We start from the raw sequence: 12162 nt of genomic DNA, 5'->3' as shown, positions 1-12162 counted from the left end.
GAGGGATCATTTAATCCACTGTGCTTGTAGAATGTAAAAAAAATAATAAATTAGTCTGATGGTGGTGGCACATTCCTTTCAACCCAGCACTTGGGAGGCAGAGGCAAGTGGATCTCTGTGAGTTCAAGGCCAGCCTGGTCTACAAGAGCTAGTTCCAGGATAGGCTCCAAAGCTAAAGAGAAACCCTGTCTCAAAAAAAGCCAAAAAAAAAAAAAAAAAAAAAAAAAAAAAAAAAAAAAAAAAAAAAAAAAAAAAAAAAGAAAAAAAAAGAAAGAGAAGTAAGTCATTAACAATGATTACTTTTGGAGGAATTCTAAATTTGCTATAGTGAAAAAAAAAAAGAAAAAAAAAGAAAGAGAAGTAAGTCATTAACAATGATTACTTTTGGAGGAATTCTAAATTTGCTATAGTGAACCCACATCACACTTATAATCAGGTAAAACAGAGCTGGGCATGGTGGCACATGCCTGTGATTCTGGCATTCAGAAGGCAGAGGCAGGAAGACTAAGTTTAGGATAGCCTGGGCTGCATAGCAAGATCAGTGTCAGCTTTGGCAGCATAGTAGACCCCGTTTGAAAAACCACTACCAATAACAAGTCAGAAACCACAGAACAATAACAGCAAAGCAAGAATAAAAACCAACACTAAACAAAAGCAAAATATAAGCTTCTACAAACCCTATAAACACCTGACTGTGACACATCAGAAAGTGGTGGAGGGGACTTCAGAGGTGCTCAACTGGTAAGGTGTCTGCCACACGAACATGAAGGTTTGGGTTCAGATCCCCAGCACCTGAGATCTTACAGGGAAGGCAGAGGCAGAATCCCTGGGGATTACCGGCCATCTGTTCTAGCAAAATTAGTGAACTCCAGGTCCAGTGAGAGACCTTGTCTCGAAAGCTCAAGTGGAAGTGTGGCAGGGTGGGCCAGAGAGATGGCACAGCAGTTAAGAGCACTTGCTGCTCTTGCCAAGGACCTGGGCTTGGTTCCCAGTGCCCACCCGGTGGCCCACAATCACCTGTACCTCCAGTTCCAGGAAATCTGATCCTCTCTTCTGACCTCCTCAGGCACCAGGCTGCACATGGTGCACATGCAGGCAAGATACTCATACTTGTAAACACAAATACTATAAAGATCATTTCAAAAAATAAGACAGGAACTGGGTGGTGGTGGTGCACACCTTTAATCCCAGCACTTGGGAGGCAGAAGCAGGCAGAGCTCTGTGAGTTCGAGACCAGACTGGTCTACAAGAACTAGTTCCAGGACAGCTAGGGCTGTTACACAGAGAAACCTGTCTTGAAGAAACAAAACAAAACAACACCCACCCCCCCAAAAAAAGGTGGGAAGAGACAGAGGAAGACACTTAACTTTAACCTCTCACCTCCATATATTTGAGATTATATTCTCAATGTTAGTTTTGGAGCCAGAAGGGGATAGCGTCAGAGTTGGGTGCCCATTGTCGGTCTTGGACAATACTGTAATTGTCAGCCACCGACACATGAGACTTCTCTGTGCAAAGAAGAGCCTTGTCCTGGGATGGGTGCCCACGATGAGCCACCTACTTCCCCAGAAGTGAAGAAACACTTCTCTGGTGTTAACTTGTTGAAATAAAAGTACTTTTCTTTCCCAACCAGGAACATCGTTGAGCATGGGTGATGTGTCTTGTTTCATGACCACTGTGTTGGAAAATTTTTGCAATTAGTCAGCGACTCTTTTCACTTACAGATTTGGGTTTGGGTTTGCCATGAGTGGTCCGGTAGGGCCTGTTGTCTCCTGTGGCAGTCATCTACTGGACGCTGCAGGACGGCTGTCCTTAGGAAGGGATGCGTGCATGCTACACAGTGCCTGTTCGTCCCGGCCTTTGTGCAGAGCCCGACAACCCACATGAAGTAAATGAAGATTGCTTCTTTGCATTAACCTACGGCACTTTGTGAGTTAAGCAGACTCCTATTGGGAGCCCTAAATACTCTTGGTTCCAGGGAAAAACACATTCAAAGTTTCAAATAGCTCACAAACGAACCTGAAGCCTGCAACCTGTTCATAAATCGGTGGCTCCTCTAACAGTAATGTTTTATAGTCTGCCTAAACAAGTAATGGAAAACTCATATCCACGTATGCACTTAGAGCAGAAATTCAATTCCACAGGCTATTGGGGAGAGAAGTTTCAAAATTCCGCCAGGGCTTATTAAGTTGTGTCTGTCTGTGTGCAGGGATGTGTGTGTGTCCTTGTGGGGCTGTGGGCATGCTCCTACTTCATTAGGGCTGGGAACTGTCATAGCCCCAGTGGCAGGGATTCGTGTCATGAGCCAGAGTTTCCCTCAACCTCATTGAGTTAGAAGCTGGCGACTTTGCAAAATTTCTTTGCTCGGGTGACCTGTGGCAGGTGTTTCTGGTGAAGCTCTTGAATTTTTAATCTGAGTTGAGCGGTGGAGGTTAGAGGGCGCAGAACACTTGCTTGCCTTGGGTTTAGAGAGTGCTGTCTTAACTGGGTCTGGAGGCTTCTCAGAAGTCAGCAAAGGATGTTTTTAGCCTGGCCTAGTGATACCTTCTTCTAATCCCAGCTCTTGAGAGGTGAAGACAGGAGGACAGAAATTGGCTACATAGTCCCTTAAGACCAGGGGTTAAGAGACCCTGTCTTAAAAAAAAAAAAACCAAAATAAGTGTGAGCTAGAGATACGGTTTAGCAGGTAAACACTGTCGTGACCAAGTTCAATTCACTGAGAACCATGTGGTGAGGAGAGAACAGACTCCTGCAGGTTGTCTTCTGACCTCTACGTATGTGCCGTGGTGTAGTCTGTACCCCAAAAATAAATGTATAGAAAATTTAAAAAGTACATATTTTTTTTTTCTCCAGACTCTCCCCTAACTGGAAAACTGTTGAGGACTCTAGGATAGGACACATTCAAAAATTATCAAGTGTGGATAGAGGAAAGGATCTTATCAGCTAAGTGCTTGTCATGTGTAGCAGCTTGAATGTAATTGGCCCCCATAAGTTCATAGGGAGGGGCACTCCTAGGAGGTGTGGCTTTGTTGGAGTGGGTATGGCTTTGCTGGAGGAAGTGTGTCATTGTGGGTGTGGGCTTTGAGGTTTCCTATGCCCAAGATACCGTACAGCATCTGCGACCTTTTCCTGTAGCCAGCACCATGTCTATCTGCATGCTGCCGTGCTCCCCGTTATGATGATAATGAACTGAATCTCTGCATTGCAGTGAGCCATCCTAATTAAATGTTTTCCTTTATAAGAGTTGTTATGGTCATGGTGTCTCTTCACAGCACTAGAAACTCTAAGACACCATGCAAATTTAAGAATCTGAGTTAGGGGAGCTGGGGAGATTGCTCAGAGGTTAAAAGCACTAACTGTTCTTCCAGAGGTCCTGAGTTAAATTCCCAGCAACCACATGGTGGCTCACAACCATCTGTAATGAGATCTGGTGTCCTCTTCTGACATGCAGTATACATAATAAGTAAATAATAAAAAAAAGAATCTGAGTTAGGATCCCAGGAACACAAATAAAAGTCAAGTGTAGTGGCACACACCTGTCATCCAGCACTGGTTGGGAGACATGGAGCCAAGTAAATCCTAAGGTCCTGCTGTCTGGGCCGTCTCTGAAACAGCAGGCTCAGGTGCAATGAGAGACCCTGTCTCAAAGAATAGGAAGGAGAGCAGTAAGAAGGAAGATTCTTGAACTCTTGTTTCTGAAAGCATACACACATGCCCACACTCATGCATTACTGCACATATGCCTGCGAATTAAAGAGCTTTCAGTGTAATGAGCACTTGGATGCACAGAGAAAAGATGTTCAGCGGTGGCAGCTCGCTATGAAAGGTAGACAAGGGGGTCCATGTAGAGAAAGGTAACTGCCAGTTTATGGCAGGGACTCAGAGTCTATCTGTACACTTACGTGAGAAATAGACCATTAGGTGCCTGATAAACAGCAGAGGTCGTGGCTGTCGTCAGTCTAGGCAGAGAAGAGAAGAAATGCTAGCAGTCACGTGGCAGTGGGAATTTGGAGCATGGCTTGGGTTGTGACAGAAAGCAGGTCAGTAAGTTCGAGCAGGACTGGGGAGTCTCTGTTGTCGGTACACCAAGTCCGGGGTTTGTCCTGGGAAGTGGAGAACCCTAGGAAGAATATTTCTCATTTATAACGGAGAAAAAGATTTATATTGGCTTATGGTTTGGGGAGTACCAGCTACATCATGACAGCCAGGAAGCAAAGAAAAGGGAAATATGGGAAGGGGCCAAGGCAAGAAAAAACTCTTAAGACAGCCGGGTGTGGTGGTGCACACCTTTAATCCTAGCACTCGGGGAGGCAGAGGCAGGCAGATCTCTGAGTTAGAGGCCAGCCTGGTCTACAAGAGCTAGTTTCAGGAAAGATAGGACTGTTACACAGAGAAAACCTGTCTTGATAAACAACAACAACAAAACCAAACAAAACTCTAAGACACCAGGCAAACTCTCTGAGTCCTGTAAAATGAAAAAAAAAAAGCAATTTACAGGGCCTGGGGATGTAGCAATTGAACTCAGCACCTCTCCAAGAGCAGCCAGTGCTCTTAACCTCTGAGCCATCTCTCCAGGCCTAGAAGTCTTAACAGACTTCCAGTTCTCATATGACTCCTCCAACTTCTAGTCCCCTGTTCTCTCCAAGACCACCCACGTCACAGTCTGGCCTAGTTGAGTAGGTGCTTTGTGTCTTGATGATTTGAAAGATGCATAGAGACATCCCTTCATGATAAAAGTCTTGGAGAGAGCAGGGAATACAAGGAACATACCTAAACATAATAAAAGCAATATACAGCAAGCCAACAGCCAACATCAAACAAAATAGAGAGAAACTCCCAGAGATTCCACTGAAATCAGGAACAAGACAAAGTTGTCCACTCTCTCCTTATCTATTCAATATAGTTCTTGAGGTCCTAGCTAGAGCAATAAGACAATAAAAGGAGATCAAGGGATACAGATCGGAAAAGAAGAAGTCAAACTCTCACTGTTTGTGGATGATATGATACTTTACATAAGTAACCCCAAAAATTCTACCAAGGAACTTCTACAACTCATAGAGGCTATTCTAGCCCTTGTTTCCACCATTGGGTGACTCGGCTTTCTGGGCTCAACCTAATATTTTATTTTGGGGTGTGGAACACATACATACAGGTGTAGATATCGGGACCATTTTTTGAGAGTTGGATATCTCCTTCCACTATGTGGGTTCTGGTGATTGAACTCAGGACCTCAGGCTTGGCTGCAGGCACCCTTAGGTACTGAGTCAGCTCAGCGGATCCTCAACCTGTTCTGACCCCTGTGTTCACACCCTCCACTTCCTGAAGTCCCTCCTTAGGCTTGGTTTACGTTGCTCTGTGGACCTTTGACCTTCACAGTGGAGTTCCTTAGTGTGCCTCTTTTCTGTGGAGTATCTTAGCAAGTTGGAGCTCATGGGCATGTAATATGATTAACAGTCTTAAGGGAAGCACCGGCACTGAAACAATTTTGTTTCTGTTGAGAACAAATTAATTATTGCAATTCGTTCACTAGAATGAAGGGAAAAGAAACTGGTGCCCCAGGCCTCCAGGGTTGTGGATGAGTCCATCCTATGAAACTCATCTTTAAAAAGTTTGCTCTGTAGTCAAGGCTGGAAAACAATTAGATTATTTTCTTCTATTTTATGTTACTGGTGCATATATGTTTGCATGAGGGTGTCAGAAGCCCTGCAACTAGAGTTACAGACAGGTATGGACTGCCATGTGGGTGCTGGGAATTGAACCTTGGTCCTCTGGAAGTATGATCAGTATTCTTAACTACTGAGTCATCTTTCCAGTCCCATGAGTTTGAGTTGAATGCATAAACTCGCCCAGATAAAGGCAGACACCAATTGTGGCTTGAACCCACAACACCAGGATTGAGCTCTATGGATCGAGCTAGCGAGGCAGCTGAGCATCGCTTTTAGGTCCAATGAGGGACAGTCAGTTTGACAGCGTTCCTGGGAAATGGTTCTGGCTCCATTTTATTCCTACTCTTTTGTCCTCTTCAATTTTCCCTCCTGGCGCTCAAAGCCCCTTTCCTCTGCCCTTTATCTGCCCTTCACTTCAATCCGCATCTCCTTTCTTTACCCTACAACCAGACTGCATTTGATATTCATTGCAAAAGAATTAGCCAGCTCAATTTGCAGTATCCAGCTGAACCTGGTGACCAGTGCAAATGCTGGAATGTGTAACCCGGACTCTTTTCCAGGTAGCATCTAAGACGCAGTCTTAGCAGCCTCATTTTAAAAACTATTTATATTCACAAAAGTCCATAATAGCATTTTTATTGTGTCTGCCTCTGATTCGGGTGCATCGCCCCTCCCGTGTGCCTGTTTCTTATTATTGTTCAACACTGACTACAGCCTTAAATGATAATAAAAACAGAAGCGCTCTTTGGAAGCAAGGACTGTTTCTGCCCTTAGTATATGCACGCTCTTCTGCCTGAAGGGGGTGGTTGAGTGTTTAAGTGGGGGCTCTCCCCTCTCCTAGAACACAAGTTCACATCCACGCAAGCAATACTTGGTTCTTGTATTCTTCAGCAGAGAATAAATTGAATACCAGGCTGTTTGGTGAGTGGGTGTCTTTCAGATGAGACCGTAAGACCCAAACGCTCTCCATAGCCAGTGGGATGCTAGAGTTGCATTACCGTCTACGCCCTGGATTCCAGAACCCCACCTGGACCCGGATGGCTTGGTGCCTGCTGTTTCTTTACTCCCATGGTGTGGTTGCTGCATTTAACCCTTTAGCTTTCTGGTGCATAATAAATAAATAAATCCAACAGCAAACCATTTTCCCTCTGAGTCTGCAAATATAAATTTGTATCTACAGAGCTCTCCTAGTCTGGTGCCACATGAATGATTGACTTGCAAAAGAAAGGGTTGTGTTTATAGCAGTTATCAATGATGTCCCTCCAGGCTCTTCCTAAACTCAGCTGGGATTTCTGGGTCTCACTAGAAAGGGTGGATTCTAATGGGCCCCATCCTGCTCTTATCGCTCCTCCCCTCGCCTAGATGTTGGGTCTGTAATTGCGGACACAATAATGATATCTTTCATCTGATATGCTATATGCCTTTTCAAGAATGTGTTTGCTTTTTTGGTGATCGAGTTGCACAAACATGTTTGGCACAGGCAGTCAACTTATTATGGGCTGCCTTCACAGAAAAAGTCACAGACATAGTGAGGGGAAATGACTTGGCTAAGCCATTTCAACCAGTTTCATACAGGGCGATGACTGGACAGACATTTCAGGACTGCAAAGTGGGTGCTTCTCCCACAGCTGTGGGCGTGGGTAATGAGCTCCAGACAGCTGTTGCTACATCACGGTTCTGCTTAGACCTTACAAGGTGGAGCAAGCTGGTCTCATTGATCTCATCTTCTAGGTCAGGAAACAAGCCCAGAGGGGCTGAACTTAAAAAGAATGCAGAGTGAAGACAGAGTTGGTCAACCAGGCTCCAAGTCTCCTGTTCCTGTTGGCACTTGGATGCCTGAGTCGTTCAGTGGCCTTGACCAAAACTTCAGAGTCATCCTTAACACCTTTCTTGTTCTCTTAGTCCACATCTGATCCTTCAGCAGGTATTACTGATCTTGCAGTCAAAATAGATTCCAGGTGGACCACACCCATTGCCCAGACTCCACTCTCCAGGTCCAAGAACTGTTATTTCTCCCTGGACTGCTGTAATGGTCTCTTGTATGGCTAGTGGTCAAAGGAGATCTGTAAAGGACCAGCCCTCTCTGGAGTCAGGTCTTTAAGCACTTACTTCATTAAATTCTATGGCCCATGGCTATTATAGGATGAAGTACTGAACTTTCTCACCACCTGTCAAGAAGATTTTGAAGTTCTGGCAGCTGGAGGTTATTCAGATGAAGTCTGGATACTTTGCTAGAGATTCTGGGTGAAAAAGTCATGTGACAGCACACACTTTTTAATCCAGCACTTGAGAAGCAGAGGCAGACAGATCTCTGTGAGTTCGAGGTCAGTCTGGATTACAAGAGCTGGTTCCAGAATAGGCACCAAAGCTATGGAGAAAGAAAGGAAGGAAGGAAGGAAGGAAGGAAGAAAGGAAGGAAGGAAGGAAGGAAGTTCAAAAACAGCCTGAGTTGGAGCTGGAGAGATGGCTCAGTGGTTAAGACCATTGCCTGCTCTTCCAAAGGTCCAGAGTTCAATTCCCAGCAACTACATGGTGGCTCACAACCACCTGTAATGAGGTCTGGTGCCCCCTTCTGGCCTGCAGACATACACACAGACAGAATATTGTACACTTAATAAATATTTTAAAAATAAACAGCCTGAGTATACTACATATTGACTTCAAGGCTAGAATGGCCTACACAGCCAAAAACCTGATTCAAAAAAATGAGAGAGAGAGAGAGAGACAGAATGTGAAGTGTGAAGTGGGGGGGGGGGGCTCAGCCCTGAGATGGAACGGGGCAAGCGACCCAATCGTCAGTGTCCCAGCTGATGCTAGTTTCTTCACTGTTCCAACCAAGATTACAGAAGCGTGAGCGAGCATGAGAGCCCTCCTCTTCATTTTATCCTCAGGTGTCTACTTTCTAAATTGGGATCCCACAGAGCAGAAGAACCACCCAGCTGAGCCCAGTGGACCCACAGGAGCCTCAGGGAAAGTAAAACCTGGGGTTGTTTTAGGTAATGTTTTTAACCTGGGGTTTTAGGTGATGTTTTTAACTGCTGTCTTATGTAGCAACAGATAAGCAAGCACCTACGTGGCAACTCACACGTGTCTGTAACTCCAGTTCCAGGGGATCCAATGCCCTCACACAGACATACACATAGGCAAAACACCAATGTAACTAAAATATAAATAATTAAAAAATAGAATAAAATCTTAAACTGTGAAAAAGGGGCCTGGAGAGATGACTTAGCAGTTAAAGTGCATTGATCATCCAGAGAACTCTAGTTCAGTTCCCAGGACCGTCATTGGGTGGCTCACAACCTCCTGAAACCCCAGCTCCAGGGGTCTGACACTCTCTTCTGGTACCTGCACACATGAGGCACACACACACACACACACATGTAAAAAATATAGATAAAAATTTTAAAATCCTTGTAGTAACTTGAAAAAGTCGTAAAATGTGCAAAGCATGGGTCGCGTTACTACCTGAAGTGCCTAGTCTAACACTAGGGGGAATATTCAGGATGCGTGGACCACATCTTTAGGAGTCTTCACGGTAGTTCCTGTAATTCCCATTCTGCTTTCTGTTTCCAAGCCTGTGACTCCTCTAGAGCTCAGTGAAGCCCAGTGTTTGTCTCCTTCGGTTGATTTAGCACACGGCTCTCAAGGTCCATCTGTGTGATGTGTGTATCAGAACTGTCCTCTTTTGTAAGGCTGAGTAAAATATAAGTCTTGTTACTCTCTACTGACATCTTGTTATTTGAATAGTGCCCAAGATCCCCACCACGTCTCCAGGCCAGCAAGCACCAGCCCATGGTCCCACACTAAGCATGTTTCCTGCCATGCTCCCTCTGTCTTTCACCTTTAGCACACTGCTCTCTTGCCACATTCTAAGCATGACCCTGTATCATGAACTTTAATTTTTTTAAAAATTTCATTTATACATATATATGTGCCTATTTGTACATATACCATGTGTTCAGTGCCTATGGAGACCAGAAGAGAGCATCACATAAGGTGATGAGACCTGAACCCAGATCCTGGGCAAGAGCAGTCAGGTTCTAAACTCACTGTTTCGTCTGTATTATAAAGAGGGAACCTATGTTAACAGAACACACACACACACACACACACACACACACACACACAGAGCAAGCAAGCAAGCAAGCAAACTACACATACGTGATAGAGCTGACGATGTTCTAACCGCTGTCTAGGCTGTGGACCTCATCTGAATAGCAATCCTGTGAATTAGGTTCTATCAGCACTATTCTTGGTCTACAGATGAAGAAACGGAGCCAGCAAATGTGGAATAATCCCCTTAAGTTTCTGTGCATTGAACATAAAGGTGGTCTTTGACTTGGACCCGCGCAGTCACGATCCAGAGTCCACTTTATGGCTGACTTACAGATGTGCATATAGCACATGCAGTTGTTTGTTCTCTGTCTTCCCATCCGGTACAGTCCCAGAAGGCAGAGTTTGTTGTCCTCTGCTCCCCAGGGCCTACACGCTAGAGCCATGCCTGGCATATAGGTTTCCAGTAAAAAACATGGTGAGTGAATTAATGGGATGTCTGTACATTGACAACAAACCTCTCAGGTTTTCTTGGGATGCTGTCCCCCGCCCCCACCATGAACTTGCTGAAAGCAGTTTGCTAGGTAGAGCGGTTTCAAGTCACTCCTGAATCACGAGAAGGTTCCTTGAGCCCCACCACAGCCCTACCCCAACAATGACTCTCAAGCCTTTGTTCTTCTGTAGAACAGAGAAGGTGCTTACCATGACACTTAGCTTATGGGTTATGGTGCTGAACATATGCTCATGGTTTTGCCAAGCCAGCCACAGGGCCGAGGGTGTAGCTCAACCCAAGCAACCTGGGCTATATGAGACCCTGCTACAAGAAAACTGCAAATATGTCTGGTGGTGGTACATGCTCTTAATCCCAGCGTTTGGAAAGCAGAAGCAGATGGGCCTCTGAGTTTGAGGCTAGCCTGGTCTACAGAGTTCCAGGATAGCTAGAGCTAAACAGAGAAACCCTGTCTCAGAAAAACCAAAAAGAAAGAAAACTAAAAGCATAAAATAAAAATAAAGCAGATAAAAATCTGTTCTTCTGCTACTTCTGGGCCTGTCGTCTCCTCTGCAGAGGCCCTGACAGTCTACTGGCCTAGGTACCCAAAGCTCTGGGCTCCACCCCCAGCACTGCCTAAAACTGTACATAGTGGTACATGCTTGTAATCCCCGCACCCGGGAAACAAAGGCACAAGCAAGGCTATCGTTAGTTACATAGAGAGTTTGAGGGCCAGCCTGGGCTATGTGAGATGTTACAACATCATCATCGTCAACAACAACCCAAGCAGCCACAAGAAAATCCAATCTACATGTTCTAGGCCAGAGTTATATGGGAGAGTAGCCATTTTCAAACTCATTCCTTTCCTTTAAATACTGTCCATCAACAGCATCGTCTTCCACAATCATCTTGTGCTGTGTTCTAGAACCTGTCTTGGTTTCCCTCCTCCTCCTTTTCTTACAGAGCTGCCCTAACGCATAGCACACCTTCCTCCACTCCTGTGTGTACTCGGTGCGGAGAAATCACTCTGGAAACTGAGGCTGACTCACTTACTGTTTAATCAACAGCTCCCTTTAGAAGTGATTCCGAGGAGCTCGGGTCCATGAGCAGCTGGCAGCTGCAGCTCAACATCCGCCCCCTCCTGGTTCAGATATACTTTGGAGAGTCTTTCTAGCTACCCCTTCCATCCGACTATCATCAAGATGCAGGTCGGATGGAAGAGGCCAGTGTCTATTGAAGAGTGGCGTCAATGCGTCGAAAGGTACCCTGGTGGCCCTAAAGCCTTAATGCAGCCTTTTAAAATAGCTTATTTATACACGGGGCCGTTCTGGCTCCCCCTGGCACACTGGCTCGCATTATACAGAGCAGTGGATGGAGCACATATACGGGGTGCTGGCTGGGCTTGGTGGTGACCTTACACTCACTGATGGAGACTACATCTCATCATTCACGAGCGACAATGCTAGTCTTTTATCTTCTCCTCAGGACTCAGGAGAATAAGAGTCACATCCACGGAGCCTGCTCTGTTACGACCTGGAAGCTCAGACAGCCAATCACCTCAAAGGTGATTCACTCATTTGCATCCAGACAGTCTGTTGGTTCAAAAGCAACAAAAGTGCCTCCCTCCCCAACCCTCTCGTCTATAAAAAGTTACTTACTCTGGTGAAATCTACGCCTTTATTCATCTTGAAGAGCTGGAGTAGAAAATGCCATTTGGTCGTGGGAAGTGGGCTTTGGCTGGAGAGCTGCAGTTTGTGTCTAATGCCTGTGCATGTCTTAGGTGTCTGTGGCCACCTGCCAGTGCTTTCGCCTTCCAGAGTCGGGCATGGATAAAACTGACTGTGGTGTGGCTCTTGGTTCCCTCTGTCCTTCCCCATCACTCTCCATCCTTCCATTTATTTATTTATTTATTTATTTATTTATTTATTTATTTATTTATTTATTTATTTA

This window comes from Microtus ochrogaster, chromosome 5, assembly GCF_000317375.1.
Source record: "Microtus ochrogaster isolate Prairie Vole_2 chromosome 5, MicOch1.0, whole genome shotgun sequence".
NCBI lineage: Eukaryota > Metazoa > Chordata > Mammalia > Rodentia > Cricetidae > Microtus > Microtus ochrogaster.
This window is presented reverse-complemented; position numbering follows the sequence as displayed.